The sequence below is a fragment of the Cyprinus carpio genome, unplaced genomic scaffold, assembly GCF_018340385.1.
Source record: "Cyprinus carpio isolate SPL01 unplaced genomic scaffold, ASM1834038v1 S000006696, whole genome shotgun sequence".
NCBI lineage: Eukaryota > Metazoa > Chordata > Actinopteri > Cypriniformes > Cyprinidae > Cyprinus > Cyprinus carpio.
Genome location: NW_024879308.1, coordinates 310,068 through 327,384, shown reverse-complemented (window position 1 = coordinate 327,384; position 17,317 = coordinate 310,068). Strand labels below are relative to the sequence as shown.

General features: G+C 37.4%; 1 pseudogene; it reads right to left on the bottom strand.

Annotated features, from left to right (window-relative positions):
* Nucleotides 1-17,317, bottom strand: part of LOC122144499 — a 46,597-nt pseudogene that overhangs the window by 27,630 nt on the left and 1,650 nt on the right.

The window sequence follows — 17,317 nt, the reverse complement described above, 5'->3', positions numbered from 1 at the left end:
GGTGTAACAATTTATCCAGTTTAATAAAACAAATGAACCCTAATAAAATAAAGTAACAAACTGACAACAATTTTTTTTTCAACTCAAGCTAAAGTTTTACAGACTATGAGACATTCACACTTCCCATGGACTGATTATGGTTCTTTTGTATTGCAAACATGATACTTGACTCTGAACTGCTGCTAATCGTTATTCTTTTGTCTATAATATTCTCACCATTGGTGCCCGTCTCACACCTAGATTGCCCTACACCTTATCATTTCATCGTTGCTGTGTTTTAGGGGATACACGCGAGCTTTGGGAGTTATGTTTACATTAAATCTACACCCCGCCTCCAGCAGCGTGGGGGTGTCAGAATGGTTCGAAAACAGTATATTGTCGGAAAGCCTTTTCAAACTTCTTTTAGCCCCCAAACACAGAATGAAAACGAACTTCGTTTGAAGTATACTTAAGACCCAATCAATATAATAATCATACAATAAATTAAATATTAGTGGAATACTTTTAGTTGGTTACTACACATCAATTCCTCTCATGGCATCCGAGTCACATTTTCTTTTTTTTAATGAAAAAGCAGGAATTTACCACAACACTCTGTCTGGTGCGGGCAAGGCATTGACCCGTGGCTCAAACTGCACCTTTCTACCCTCTACAGTAGAGATAAAGTTGCGTTTATTAATGGGTCACATTAAGGATGGATGCTCTGTGGAGACAAACAGAAAAAAATGTAAAGAAATGTATTAAAACCTTTCCTACAAAGCACGAGGTGTGTTAGGTAGTGGAAAAGACATCACATCCGGTCACCTGTATCACAGTAACTTTAGTTGAAACTTGAAGCCTTTTATCTTCAATTGATGCTATGCATGCATAAGTGCCCTTGTCCTCCATTGTCACCATAAGGCACGATTAATGCATTAGTCAAGTCATCATGATGATGTTTGCCAGGTTTGGTCCCTTGTCTTGATATTTAGTGATTTGGCGATTGATCTAAAAGCATAGACAGGAAGTTCGGAGGATGTCAGTCAGGCCAAGCTTTTACATTTGATCTGAATGTGTACTAATCTAGTAATCTAATACTGCATGTCTTTAAATAAAACTCCAGCATCTTTAGCATCTTATCATCTCCTGATAACCCACCTGACTCTTATGGAACTGCCACTCAAATTCAATTCTGCCGTTAAGGTGGTCCTCTGCAGAGCAGTTGAGGACAGGGTGTCACCGACCAGTAATTTTGGTCGTTCTGGTTCGATGGCAATGTTTTCCAGCTCCGCCGCTAGGCACAGAGAACACAAGGTACCAACATGAATCCAGATTATGTCATGATGAAAAACTTTTGTAATTTTCATGACAGATTTCAAAAGGTAATTGGGTAACTGGTATTTTCTCCTTAATTAAAATGACTCACTTTGCCTTAAGAGGATGTAGTCTGATAAAACTGTTTGTTATCCACACTGGTCATACACTGAATCAGTTGGTAGCTGTCAGTAGGGTTCAAGGGAATCTTGAATCCTCTCTTTGGATCCCACTCCAACTGACTTTTTACATGATCTGACATAGGATTCATCTGAAGAGCAAGGAGAGAATTTATTAAGCTTTCTTTAAATATAAGTGATGGTTCTTTCAGTGAAGAAGGAAACAAGTTGTGTGAAGCTTTTACGGCACATGATTAGTAGCCCATCCAGTAATGAGCAAAACAGGGATTAACTTGTCTGTGAGGAACTGATCATAGTTGAGTTGTATACTCCATTTCAACTTCTTTTGTTTGTTCGGAGTCCAAGTGCCCTGCTAGTAAAGAAGGGAAGGAAGGAAACAGGAAGGACGAATGCCACAGATCTTCCAATGGTAGAAAGGTCACATAACTATCTGTGCCATCTGGCTTAGAAGTGTTTATCCATAGCAAAGAACTGTGAGAAATGACCATAGAACCACTACATGGCCATTGTGGAAAAAACACTATCGTTTAAGTTTTAACTTTAACTATCGTTAGTTCAGTTTGAAGGATTGAATCTACTGAATCTATCACTGCTGTGTGTGTGCACTTTTGGATGGGTTAAATGCAGAGCACCAATTCTGAGTATGGGTCACCATACTTGACTGTATGTCACATCACTTTCAGTTTCACTTTTCACTTTACTGCTTTCACATATTATGTAAGAAGCTTCTTTCTAGTATACATAAAATAAAATAAAATAAAATAAAATAAAATAAAATAAAATAAAATAAAATAAAATAAAATAAATGAACAAAGGTTTACTACTCAAGTAAGGTTTTTTTATGGTGAGCTGGGCCATTTTTTTTCCCATAACTTAGTCTTCATGGACATGATGTGTAAAAAAAAGGTATTGGATTTTTATAGCCTGAGTTTCTATTTTGAGTGAAAACAATAGTATAACACTACCTTCCCTGTTCTCACAGGAAGCAGACAGAGTGACTCCTTAGGCCTCCTTGAGCTTCCCTGAGCCTATGGCACACTGTCTTTATCTGAATACACATGCTCAGGGGTTTGATGGGTATAAGTAACTCTGAGATGCCCATGGTCCAAGGCATTCTTCAATATCAGACCATACAAAACACATCCTCTTTTTTCATATTCAAGACTTCTGGGGCATGGAAAAAAAAAACCTCTATTGTATATGGCCTTAAATTAAAAGTGAATATTTTTACATTCATGGGTTCAAAAAATTAACTTAAAAAAATACTCACAGTCTCAAGGATAACATGTTGATTTGGGGATGTTGTTCTGCATGGGATCACAAGAAAAGGTTCATCCCGATATGCAAAAAGCAGGTGTGGTGAACTATTAGCCTCCACAAATGGGATGATTGTGATCTGTGATGTTTTAAATCAAGAATTAAATAATACAGTAAATACAAATAATTTTGTTTTCTTAGCACAAATCTAATTCTAATTTACTGACCACAAACACAATAATTCATTAAATCACTTATGAATTGAATGGCATTTTTAAAGTAAGTTTTAATCTTTTTATCAGTGAATTCTTAGAATTCAGGCAATGCCTAGACATCCATCCTCGAGGAGCAATTAAATATCCCAGATAAAGTCAGATCATTTTTCTCTTTAAACAGCAAACTGCCTCACAGGCTGCTGGATAAAGAAGAACCAGAAACAGCTTGGCAGGAGGGGATGTTACTGTACAGCTATGCTGTGAAATTGGCGTGATTAAACAAACAAGATCTTCTGTGTGCTGACAGTGTTCATGTAATAAATATATATTTTAAACAAACTTATCTCACATAAACAGTGGAATCACATAGTGAGATGAACCAGGGGACTATCAGGTTATATATGCAGCAGGCTGCAGTGGAAGAGGTCTGCTAAACAAAACAGTTGGTGAGCCAGAGACTTGGTGAGCTGTGTTGTCATTTTCACTATAGTCTTTTGCTAAAGTTAAACTGTAGATCAGCTCTTTGGGACATACACTAGTACCATTCAAAAGTTACAGTTGATGAGATTTTTAAAAGAAGTTTCTTATGCTCACCAGGCTGAATTTATTTTTTAAACACCACAGTAAACACAGCAGTGTTGTGAAATATTATTACAATTCAATTCATTATTACATTCTTTCTTGGGACATTCAAAAAAATCTATGCTATTGCACTTGCTTAAAATGTTAACAGCTTACACAGTTGTCGGGAGGCACAGGAAGAGTCTAAGCAGAAGCCCAAACAGGAAGTTATCAAAAGACCAGGCTTCTAGAACAATCAAACTCTGTTTCCATCTCTAAAGACATCCAGCTTAATAGCCTTGCTTTAAGTCTTTGGTTTTATGTGTCAATGATTTTCTATTTCCTAGTCTTTTTGACAGCTGAGTTCTGTCTTGCAGATATGGTCCAGTAATCAGTGATTCAAAACTTTAGAGTGCAGTCCTAGCTGCATAGTTACTAGCTCCACTGCCTGGCTCACAGGTTTATGGCTTTGTTGTTGTTTCAGTGAGGTGAAAGTTTTTACTCTTTACTTCATTTCTTTTTTTAAATCGCAAGCTTTTTCTAATGGCTTGGGGTTTTTCCAGGTCCTGTTTCACACAGAAAGACCTCAAAAAATCCCTTCTGCCAATTAACTGGAAGGAAAGTGGCAAGTTCCTCAGTTTATCTAGGGATCATTTCTAACCAAAAAAAGTGACATACACATATATTATGTCAAAAAAAAGTGTTTTATAGTAAGTATTTGTATTATCTTACCTTTAACAAAAACATATGTGGACACCTCCATGATCTCTAGACTTTTTTGGTGACCGCTGCATGTGTAGAAGCCAGTGTCATTGTGCATCAGGTTGTGTATGACCAGCTTGCTGCAGTGCTTGTGCATTCCCTCCTTACATGGCTCATCCGTACCGATGACACATTTCTGTTAGCCAGCCTCCATTGTATGGAAGTTGATCCGCTAATGAAAGTCACACCAAATAAACAGAGCATTAGCAACAAGTTCAAAAGGCAAGTAGGCCTATGCCAGATTAAATAGGCATTGCAGAGAGTATCTGCCACTATAACCATTTGATTTTTTAGCTATGTACGATAATATTACCATAGGACTAAAACAAACAAAAATCAGGAAAATTATACCACCAACCACATACAAACACGTTCTACAGCCTCTTTTAGTTTACTCTGACATTACAAACATAATCATAAAGGTAACACAGACGTTTTTGATCGACATCCTGAGCATAACTTTAGAATTAAGCGTAAGGAGGGTTTATAGAAAGATCAGTTTAAAACAAATCCTCCATTCACTGATGCTTCTGCGGTTCCTGATCACATTTGTTTTAAAAGTTTACAAGAGCTCTTTTCCAAATGACTGAAAATGAGTTTTTACTCTGAGACCATGTCAGATTCCTCATCCATATTCTCAGCATATTCAAACGGGCTTATACTGGAAAGTTTTAAAGTTTCTTTTAAAGTGTCCCACTATCACATGGGAACAGGTATTTAATAGATTAAGTGCCCCAATGACATGTTTCAAACAGTGTTTGTTTTAAAAGAGTACATTAAAAGGACCCCAGTGGAGAATCAGACATATCTCACATACTGCTGCTGCGTCTAGACTGATGGGTCATGCCCCTTCAGCCTCAAATCTCTGTCCAGAGCCAAGACAGTATCAGTTTCTGGCTCACACGGCCTTCTAGGAAGCGTTACATTAGTTAAGCTTCGTTGGGGTCAGCATTTCCTGGCATGACTGCAATAGCATGCAATGTTCTCTCAGATTCCAAATGTGTGTTTAAGAAGCCCATGTCCCCCTTCTCTTTCCACTACATTTGGATGAGATAGCTATTTTTGGACTATACTGCCTTCTGAGAGCCCTCTCATCCCATGTTTTTGAAGAGTGATGGTGTGAGATTAGTGTACTTGGATACACACCAGCTGCCACCAAGTGCTTATACAGAAATTAAAGGGATAGTTTACCCAAAAAAAAAATGTTGTAATTTATTCATTTACTATGTTATTTCATTTACTAAGTTGTTCCAAACCTGTCTGATTTTCTTTCTTCTGTGAAATATAGAATATATTTATCATAAAATGGTTTAAAAAGGGCTATTTGGTATAATATCAATAAAATAAACATATTTTAGATTTAGTGTTTGTGTGAGATGGGACAGCAGATGGGTACGTACCTGCAGATGAGTGGAGTGTGTCACCAACATGCTGAACGTGTGTGTGTCTCCGGCAGGAAGCAGCTGTGGATCAGGCCTACGAGATCCCTCTACCAACCCTACAGAAAACACAACATAATACAACACAACACAACAATCAGTGACAACACTAACATCACAAGTACAAAAGCACCACAAAAGCCACAGTGTGGTCAAACTGACAGCCTCCAATACAGTAATATAACACTGCAACAAGTTTCCAGGTACAAGTTTCAACTTTTTGTTCAAGCATACAAGATGTGCTTTACATTTCTTTCTGAAGAATTGTAAGCACAATGCAAAACTGTAGTTAAGCAAACCATAAATGGAACACTAAGAAATTGCAAGATGCAACTTTTTGAGAGTATTCCAGTTTGATTTGGAGAGTTTGATTCAGAATGTTATGCAATAGCCTTTCCGCTCCCATGTGGAACTCCAGAAACCATCTCAGTGCCGTCTACTCTGTGCTGGACAGGTTTAAGCTGGTAGAGATGTGGAAAAAGTGCTTTTGAGCATGTGTATACATTCTTGATCAGAGGAGGGAGGCTAGAGGTACAGCTGTGCCCCCCATGGAGGATTCACCTCTGTCAGCATGTGTGTGAGAGAACAAGGCAGACCCAGATGAATCAGATGTCCTTAAACACATCCTTCACATCAGTCAGTCCCCTATTTTCTGCCCTTGCATAATGCCACCTTTTTATACTTTGATGAGATCTTCATTTAACTCAGATCTCTTGAGATCTCTTCTGTTTGCTATTATTTAGTGAAGGTTCCCTGCTGGTCTGGGGCCAGGTAAAGCTGATGATAGGAGCCATAGTACGCTCAGGACAGGAAGCGGTATCATTCCCTCTGCTGCCCAGGACGGGTGACATTTGTCTCATAAGTGATTTCCTTCTTTTGAACCTACTCTCTGAAACGCTTTCTGTTGTGGCATTGTAACACAGGTTATTTGTGTTGCCAGGCAAACAATGGTATTGTTTGATTTTTGTTATATAAGAGCAGCCTTCTGGGAAATCTCCCCTGCGAAAAATACAATCGAATACAATCTTAGATCAGCACGATTTTCATTCTGGTCCACACTGGTTTTTGCTGGCTGGTCTAACTAGTGGACTAGCACTGCAGTACTGATTTTTGGTAATTAAAAGCACAATGCCCATGCGGGGAAGACACTAAAAAAGCAGCTCGATGTGGTGCAAAGATGAAAGACGTCCTTCATCTAGTGCACATTTACATGAAAAAAAAGCAATTCAAAAGTAGTTAAGTGGAATGCAAAAACATCTTTTGGGGTGGACAGTTCACTTTTTCATTATTTTTCTATGTACTTGCAGACATACTCACGTTTCACTTTTCCAGAGCCTCATGCATCTCATTCTTAAGTTACTATCTCATTTTATAACATATTACGTTCTCCTCTCTCTATAAAAAAATACTTACTAATAAATACTGACAGACATCTTCTAATACTCATGTAGTTTTTTCCCTCACATGATTTAAAGTCACAGCTGCATTCACAGAATGAACTTACTACACCAACACTGCAACTTACTATGAACTTCCTCTCAGTGATGCTTCAACGTCATTGTTATTTCCACAGTCCAAAGTACGTCATGAGGAGGGAATGTAACCAGAGCTTTTCACACAAAGTACACCACCTCGATCAGCTTGATACTACCCTCGCCTGGAAGAGACAAACACCAGACATAACCACAGCGTGTACTAGTCAAAAAAAAATCTCTCCCCCCTATGGTGAATGTCTTATTTCTCTAGAAATCTGTTCTGTAGATATTTAGACAGATATGACTTTAGATTTACATTTACACAAAAAATAAAACCATATTAAAAATGTCTTTGCTGTGATGTTGATTACTTTCATGAATCACAAAAAGCCACAGACCAAAATGGTGTCAAAAGACCTCCTGTCTCAAAACACAATTTCATCAGGGAAATTTCCTAAAGCTCAAATGTTTGTAAATTTTGTCCACATGTTTATATGAGTCATCATCACACTCATAATCTGATGAGGATGTTTTAGAAACACTGTACATCTAATCCATTCAATCAGAGTTACAAGAACATGCTGCTCACACTGTAAACACTGAGAGAATATTAGTCATAGTGAGTCAAACTGGATTTGACCGCACTGAAATGTGTCTACCACACAGAAGCTTCGGTTTCTGAGACAATATGAGTTTTATGAGAATCATTGATTCCTGCTGAGATCCACATATTCTTATCGAAGCTCATTCACAGAAGTACGCCTGCACACAAACATGAGCAGTGAATCACATTCTATAAAACCCAACAATTCAATACAAGTTTATTTGTATATATCACTTTTTATGATACAAATCGTTGCAAAGCAACAAGTTTCTACAATATGTAGTAGTAGCTTATCAGTGGTGACTGTCAATTTATTGCATATGGCAGAAATGTACAGAAAAAACAACTCTCGCTGTCTTCACAGCTGCCCTTTTCAGCAGAGGGCCCCCAGCACCCCACTAAGGAGGAGTACTTCTCATAAAAACCTCATCTCTGTCACTGTACATACACGTATTCCCACAGCACGATAGCCCCCCACCTGCCCGGGCTGATGTCTGTCCAGTGCTGACCTCAGCCCAAGCACTTTGCTCCCCTTTCCACCAGCTGTGTACTGCATTCCTCCTGCACAGAGACTAAAAAATGCCAAAAATGAGGCTTGTTGTGGTGTTTCAAGGGGCCGGGACTTGGTTTCCATTAAAACCTATTAAAAATAAAAGACAACCATGGAAGAATGGAAAAAAACACAGCGCTGATGCTCTAGTATATGGGCTGGCCATATTCTACCACATGATTAGCCTACGTTCCTCTTGTGGGAAACAGTAACCTAAAAGACATGTCCAACTGTTCAAACAGTTGTGCTCCTCCTGAGCTCTTACACTCAACAATCATGCAATCCATCAATCATCTGGTGTCCTCGATTACCGATTCCCGTGGGGAGCCCCAGTAGTTTTTGTAGTTTTGTTAGGAAGAACAAGAGAAGTTTCATGTCAGAAGAGCAGAGGAGCCTCAACAAAGACGATAGTTTTAAAATGTTGAGATGGGAGGTCACAAAAACCTCTCAGCTTAAAGGGTTAGTTCACCTAAATATTAAAATTCATGTCATTTACTGACTCACCCTCATGTCGTTTCCAAACCCGTAAGACCTCCGTTCTATCTTCGGAAACACAGTTTAAGTATATTTTAGATTTAGTCCGAGAGCTTTCTGACCCTCCATTTAAAATGTATGTACGGTATACTGTCCACTGTCCGAAAGGTAATAAAAACATCATCAAAGTAGTCCATGTGGACATCAGAGGGTCCGTTAGAATTTGTTGAAGCATCAAAAATACATTTGGTTCACAAAAAGAAAAAATATTACAACTTTATTCAGCATTTTCTTTCTTTTGTTTTTTTTCCGGGTCTGTGTAGTGAGCGTTGCGCGTCACAAACACTGCAGTGAGAGACGCTGCTGACGCGTACGACGCTGCTGACGTGTTATCTTTGTTATTGGGCGCACCAGAAAACACGACAGCAGCGCCTCGTACAACTGGAACAACAGTCACAGCAGTCGCCGTTCACAACAGGACCCGGAAGAGAAGACAATCTCTAAGCTCTCTCGACTAAATCTAAAATATCCTTAAACTGTATTTCTGAAGATGAACGGAGGGTCTATGGGTTTGGACCAACATGAGGGTGAGTCATTAATGACAGAATAATTTTCATTTTTGGGTGAACTAACCCTTTAAGCTGAAATGTGTGGGTTTTTCCTGCTAAGTTGACTTATGGCAGAACTATAATAATATCAGCATTGTGTGTGAAACACATTTAGGGGGGGGGGGGGGGGGGGGTAGACCAAAAAACCCAAAAAAAAAAGAACTGTTCACGTTTTTTTTTTAGGACTTTCATTTTCCCGCCCTTCTTGAGAAATGGAAAGTTCCCTTCATGAGAAATGGATTACAAACCAATTTAAGCTGATATAGGATTATGTTTGGGGTCTGTGAAGAAAGTGAACTTGGAACAAAAACTGAGATCTGATCTAGATATTTATGAGATTATCCGACAGTAGTCCTTCAAACCACAGTAACTCTTGTCAACTTGAAAACCGACTTTTGGCACTCATCTGACAACACTCCTTCTTGCATTTTGCATTGTCCAAGGACATTACAGAATATATCATTGTCAAGATGTCCTGACGGTAAGAGTCAAGAATCACTAACACAGAAGTTTGCGAGGTTCTGCCATTGTTGTGACTATTGCCAGGTAGAAGGCGATGTCCCACACTCAGCAATTAGATGCTCCTGCATTTAAAACCCTTTCACACACCAGGATGCACAGGGGGAGTAGAGAGAAGCACACACTCGGACAACAGGAGCAGTTGGGGTGTCGGTGCCTTGGAAAATCATGGAACTCGTTGGTGGTTTTGAAGGTGGAAGAGAGTGCTGTATATTCACTCCCCCCCACTTACAATCCCTGCCAGACCTAAGACTCAAACCCACATCCTTCGGGTTACAAAGTCAGACTCTATAACCATTAGGTCACAAACTGCCCCTACTTCTGGATAAAGAAAGGGGATAGTTTTGGCCTAATAGAGAGAGTGATCTGACATCGCGCAGAAACAGTCAAAAGGTTGAACAAAAACATTTCGCTAATATTACACAATTAGGATCTTGAAGTACCTGTTGATGGAAAAAAAAGTATACAAATTCTCTGAGCATACCTCAAAATAAAATCTAATTGACTGGATGGTATTTTGCTTACATCAACATACTTTCATTTCCAATAAAAAAAATTGTAACACACCCTGTATTGTTCATGGTTACCATTTGGAGATTGGACTCGGTTTGATGTTAAAAAGCCTGGACACTTATGAAGTTCAGATTATGCTTGGGTTAGGAATTTTTTTTTTTTTTTTTACAGATATAATTCAATTTACTTGTGTTAGGCAGTCTTGTATAGAGAGGATATGTCCTTTGCTGCCCCAGTAAGTGTTGGTCGATAATAATGCGGAATTCCCTACTCTGTGGCTGGTACAAGGACTGCCTGCCTGCTTCCCGTCCACCCATTGTGATACACAGTGCCGGTAAAACAGGCTCTGGGGGGGGGTGTATTTTTTTGAGGCTTACACAACAATAGAAAATGTATAATTATCATTATAATCCTTGCCACAGTATCCAATTGTGATTTCAAAGCTTTACAAGCACACGAAGGCTTCTTATAAATAAAAATAACGTCCAAAACAATAGGTAAGCGTGTCCATGGGATTAGAGCCACCAAAAACCCAAAAGTTCAGGCAACGTTTTTGCACACGAGACCTCAGGCAGTAATTCTTTTCCTGTCTTTTTTCAGAAAGGGACAAAAACCACCCTTCTTTATGGGGACATGTGGCAAATCTATAAATACTGGAATTTTGCAAGACAGAAATTTTAGTGTGAATATTTTTCTATATAAGCTGACATATTATGACAAAAAACAAGGATTTTTTTTTGTAAAAGATACTGTGATTGGGTACCTTTTTTCCCTCATTAAGTTATCCATATACTTGATATCATAAATCCTGTAATATGTAGTCAAAAATATAACAATACACAAAGGACAAACTCAAGTATTCAAATGACAAAATCAAGTATTACCTGAGACGCTTATATAATAAAATGTAATAATATGTGTGCTTATCATTTTACTATAATTCCTGTGATAGTTTCAGTGGTTGTTATTCTGCCTCTAATTATGCAGCTTTTTTACATAATTAATGGCATTAATGATGAATTCTCATTGGTTCAGTCTGTCACCCAACAACAGTAAAAAAATTCATAAGATGTTCAAAGAGGCTGGTGGAAGACAGAACGTGTAAACTTACTAAACATCAAGAGACTACCCCACCGCCAAAAAAAGTCGCTACTACACCTCCAACTGTGCTGCCTGCTGTGCCTTCTCATTCACTGAAGTGTTCTCTCCCTTGTTTTGAAGTCCCTTTTGCTACAACTTACTGATCCCTGCCAACTGCAAGGTTAAGTGACAACAGCAATGGAGAATGCAGATTTTTTAGTTCCTGGATGGTCTTGGGATGGTGGAGTCGAAAACCCCAACACACATACACACAGCAACTTGTACCAAAAATAAAATAAGATGCTAAAATTAAACAACAGCTGGCAACAGGCTCGAATGGTAATTCTGGTCATATTGATCAAATATTAATGGCTATGAAGAACCTTGGAAATAGTCTCCATAAGTGGATCTTTATCCCATAAGCTTCCACAATATGTATCTGGAGCTTCAGGGGATTGTGCTAATTCTTAATGCTGGGAGATTCTGCTTGAAATTGCAATATAACGCAACATGAGCAGCCATCATGGCCTGCACAGAGACTAACTAGTGTGTCAAAGAGAAAAGACAACTTGGAGGTAATAACCCATGACCAAAAACATGATACATAAATGTCTTATTAAAGTCCTATGCACACTAAAAAACCACACTACCTAACTTTATCAGTAATGACAAATTTTCCCAGCTGATTAAAAACAATTGACAAGCCAATCAAAAGCATTTAAAAACAGCAGATGACGTGGGCTTATAACAACAGAACATTAATATTCTGTTGGTGTGGAAGCTGAAATACAGTGTTAATTAATGTTTTAATGTTTAAATGAAGGCAGAAAATGGAGAAGACTGCAAATGCATAGAAAGCAAGCTAGTAAGTAAGACAGAGATGAAAAGAGAGAAAGAAAGAAGGACGTTCTGTGTACAGTCTATAAACTTGTGCCACCCCACCTCTGTGGAATGAGTGAATGAGCTTGAATTGCACTTGGCTGACCCCTACCTACTGTATTAATCCCAACATGCACTGCTGTTGAACGGCTGGTTCAGAAGGAACCTTACGGTTCTTCCTGAGCCTGGAAAATAAAATGTAATCCAGAAAAAAAAAGCATTACGCACGTTTAACCCATCAGGCACCCCATTTAATCGTTTACTGTATTTTACACACTGCTTGAGTGAAGTTCTGCGTAGCAAGATGCAAGTACAGTTTCAGTCCTGAACCTATTTTGACTGAACTCAGCAGAATACTAATTAAAATGCACTATTAACATTTTTTGTCACTTGCAGTACAGTAGGCTTTTATTAAGCAAACATAAATAACTACTCCACTGTTTGAGAAAAATGTCTGTCAGTCAGGCTTGATGTACATACTGCAAGGTGGAGGGGGGGGGGTGTGCAAGGCGCCAGTGCAATTAAACAGCTGACACATTTAATACTCCATTTTTGGTCAGTGCAGATAAGAGTAAGACAACCCGCAAAGTGTTAAAGAAAAAAAAAAAAAACTAACACTAGCTTCTCTATTCTTTTTTGTATTCTATGTATTTATTTTCTTTTTTATTTATATACAATTTAACAAAAGCAAAAAAGGACTATTTTTTATTGCAATAAAAAGAACATTGTGTTTTTGGTAATTAAGCAAACAAACAGGATGCACGTTCTGTCATCTCTGTTCTTAGTTTCCTTTCCGTGAACTTGTTTGGGGATCGCTGTGCCTCATTTCTGTTTTATATCTGTTATTTATTTTATGTCAGATATATTTCACACTATTATACCTTTTCTATTTATATATTATGATTGTATTTTATTTTTATGGAAACAAATCTTTGATATTTTTTAATGGTATTTGCATATAGTTTGTCACGCCTTTAAATCATCCTGGCGACCCCACTGTTTTTGACCCAGGCCAGGGTTTGAAAACTAGGTTCTAGGGTTTGCTGTATAGTTAGGTCCATGCAGAAAAACTTGGTGAACGATGCTCTCATAGGGCTAGCTGTGTCATCACCGTTTTGTGACATCATTGAATGTTCCGGGAAAACTAAAAAGTTGTATTGTCAGTGTCGGTCACGGCGCCTTTTAACTGCTGATTTGGATCCGGCAATGATTCATTTACAAATTAAGCACTGTTCCAACTTCCCTCATGCAAATCAAATTTAACAACTTTTAAGTCTTGTAATATTTCTTAAAACGGTACAGTACAGGTCAAAAGTTTGGAAACATTACTATATTTTTAATGTTTTTTGAAAGAAGTCTCTTTCTGCTCATCAAGCCTGCATTTATTTGATCAAAAATACAGAAAAAAAATATTTGTGAAAATATTATTTACAACTTAAAATAATAGTTTTTCTAATTTGAATATACTTTAAAAAAATAATTTATTCCTGTGATGCAAAGCTGAATTTTCAGCATCATTACTCCAACCATCATTGTAAAAAGTAACACCTACTAAAATATTTGATGAATTAGAAATCATTTTAATATTCTGATTAATTATGAGTGTTGGAAACAGTTCTGCTGTCTAATATATTTGATGAATGAAAGGTTAAAAAGAACTGCACATCTATTAAAAAAAAAAAAAGTGTTCTAATAATATTATATTCTAATTGATATATTTTCTTTACTATCACTTTTTATCAATTTTGCGGGACACATCCTTGCTGAATAACAACTATTGATTTTATTTAAAAAAAAGAAAGAAAGAAAAAAATTACTGACCCCCAAATTATTGACCAGTAGTGTATATTGTTATTACAAAATATTTTATATTTTAAAAACGCATAGCTTAGTTTTTTTATTTTTTTTTACTTTTTATTCATCAAAGTATCCTAAAAAAGTATCACATGTTCTGAAAAAATATTAAGCAGCAGAACTGTTTCCAACTTGATAATGAATCATCATATTAGAATGATTTCTAAAGGATCATGTGATAATGATCCTAAAAAATTCAGCTTTGCATCACAGGAATAAATGATAATTTAAAGTATAATAAATTTAAAAACAATTATTTTAAATAGTAATAATATATCACAATGTTACATTTTTTTTCTGTATTTTTGATCAAATAAATCGCAGGCTTGTTCCAAACTTTTGACCTGTACTGTAAACATTAAAAATAGTAATGTTTCCAAACTTTTGACCTGTACTGTATGTCTGTTATCAAGGTATCACACATCATTTTTATTTTCTGTATAGAGTCAAATTTCTGTTATACAGGATGAACGCTTCCAGAACTGAAAGCACAAAGTGAACCTGCAGTTATGCTCTGCTTTCGTCCTGCTTATGCATGCAATGTGAAACAGACCTAATTTGTCAAGCCAGTAATGAAATGTTGTATTACTGCAATGTTGTGATGGTAAAGGAGCAAGTACGAGTTGGCTAGCACGTATTCAGTGAGTTCTGGAAAGTAATGCAATGCAGAGGGTTCTCAGATGTGTAAAATTCCTGGAGTATTTTAACCTTTAAATGGTCCAGCAAAATTTGAAAACAGAGCCCTGGGCAATATCTGGATCATTTTCAAGATGTCTTATATCTCTCCACACAGCAGCATTTTTGGATTTTTCTTACTTAAAACAGACTTCATTTTTAATCTTTCTCATTCCTGTAAGTAATTTCTAACAGCCAAGTAAAAATGTGTTTTCACTTCTCTAAATGGTGTTATATGAGTTTATAGAGCTATAGTGCAGAGTTTCAACTAGTTGCTCTGACTCACTTTGTATTTCTTAATGTAACAGTTTCAGTTGATTTATTAATACTTGAGAAATCACAAGACATATCTAACTCTCGGTCTGTTCGCAATCGTGTTCCGGGGGGTTGGGGGGGCTCCCCCTCGGTCCATTTGGCACGGGGCCCCTCAAGCATGGGCCCTGGTGCGGCCGCACAAGTTGCACCTCATCCCCCCACCCACCCCCCCACATTTAGTTGCGCTACATTGATAAATTCACAAATTTCAGCTAACAAAACTTGTCTTAAACGTAATAATCACAATGCATCACCAAAAATCTGATGACAGAAGAAAAAGTGGCACACGGCTAACCTATTTTTGATTAATGGATTAACCATACACCCCTGGCATATAAAATATAATGGCATGTTCTTCCGCTCTACCATTGTCTTGAGGTGGGGCGAGTGACACACATTTGGAGTAGAGGAGTAAGCAAGAAGTCTGGGGAAAGAATCTTTTTCTCAGGTATACGTGTCACATTTTCTGTGACCTCTACTGCCAGAAACAATTCCAGGTTGCCTCCTGCCTCTCCATCCGCTTCCTTCATGTGTCTTTCCCACGCTCAGCGTGCGGACAGTGAAGGAAATCTACTTGGAGACCTTGTAGACAAAGCTTGAAGACCCAGAAAGTCATGGGGGGAGCAGTATTGTCCTCTGTTTGGATCAGAGTAAGAGCTGCTGTTTGTTTTGGACAGCAGGAGGAAGACCTGTATCTGTAGTGTACACCTGCCCTGTCACAATGAACAATGGCATCCATCTTTTACTATCCATCTTGTTATATAAGGAGATGCAGCCAGAAGTCCAAGCAGCCAAGAGTCAACAATATTATTCTCTTATAAACACATATTCTCTTGTCAAACTCAAAAACAACACTGGACCTGGAGATGTGACCATACTACAATAAACTGTTTTGGATGTTATCAAAAACACACCTGATATTTCAAACAAAAATGTGTGTTTCCTTCTTGAAAATAACTAGTAATTAGTGACTCTGAATAACTAACTAGTCCCCTGAGGATGGAGGAATGCAAGAAGTGCCCACTGCCCTACTATTCTTCCATCATAAGCTGTGATGATTGGTTGGTCCCCAGAATGATTGGGGTCCCTAGAAAATGAGCAAACGTCAGTTAAAGTATTTAAGCCCCAGCGGGGATAGATCACCTCCTGCTTTCCAAATGAGCATTTAATTTAGGGTAAACGTACCTATTAAGCTCAAGTACCCATTAAGCACACTTCCATATTTGAGCTCAGATTATAAAAAGAAAAAATTATGTATTATCATACTTGATGCCTCTAATCAATTAATGTGTTTGTTACTACATATCTCCTGTAATTTCAAGTCAATCACATAATTGCACACTGAGATATGAGTCTCCATGTGTTCACACTCCATGTGTCTGGAGGCCATTTTGAAAGTTGTCTGAAAAACTTTCACCAAAAGAATAGCTCCTTAAATGTGAATTTTTTTTTTTTTTTTTTTTTTTTTTTTACGATATGTTAAGCCTTTATTTTGGGTAAATTCACTACTTATTGTAAAATTAAGAGATTACTGTTTAGACTTTTGCAGATAATAACCTGGAACTTGGATGTGGGAAATAATTACAGTTAGATCCAAAAGATAGTTTAAGCAAACATAGCGCAGAGATGCTACAGAACAGTTAGCTGACTGGCTGTATAAAATTGTGTGATACGCTAATATATTACTTCACAGGGCATTACTGCCTAGTAATTTTACATCCAAATATTACAAATTGACAGATTATTACTGGTCTGTGGTTTTAAACTGCTGTATTTTTTAAAGATTACATATTATTTTACGGTGTGGTTAAAGGGTACACTACTATGAAAATCACACAGCGTCAGTGTGACATCAATAAGAAAAAGGTATAATATAATTTCATAGATATTGTTAATAGTAGTTAAAATACAAAAAATTGTATGAAACTTAATACATGACCTAGATGAATTATTTTGCATAATCTTGTCATTTTAATAAATATTACATGAAATTTATAAAAAAAAAGAAATTTGTTTCTGCTCCTTATAAGCTCAGTGTGCTCTCTTTAAGGGTCTTCCACATTGAACATCTATGTAAATACTTCATAACAAAAACTTTAAAATA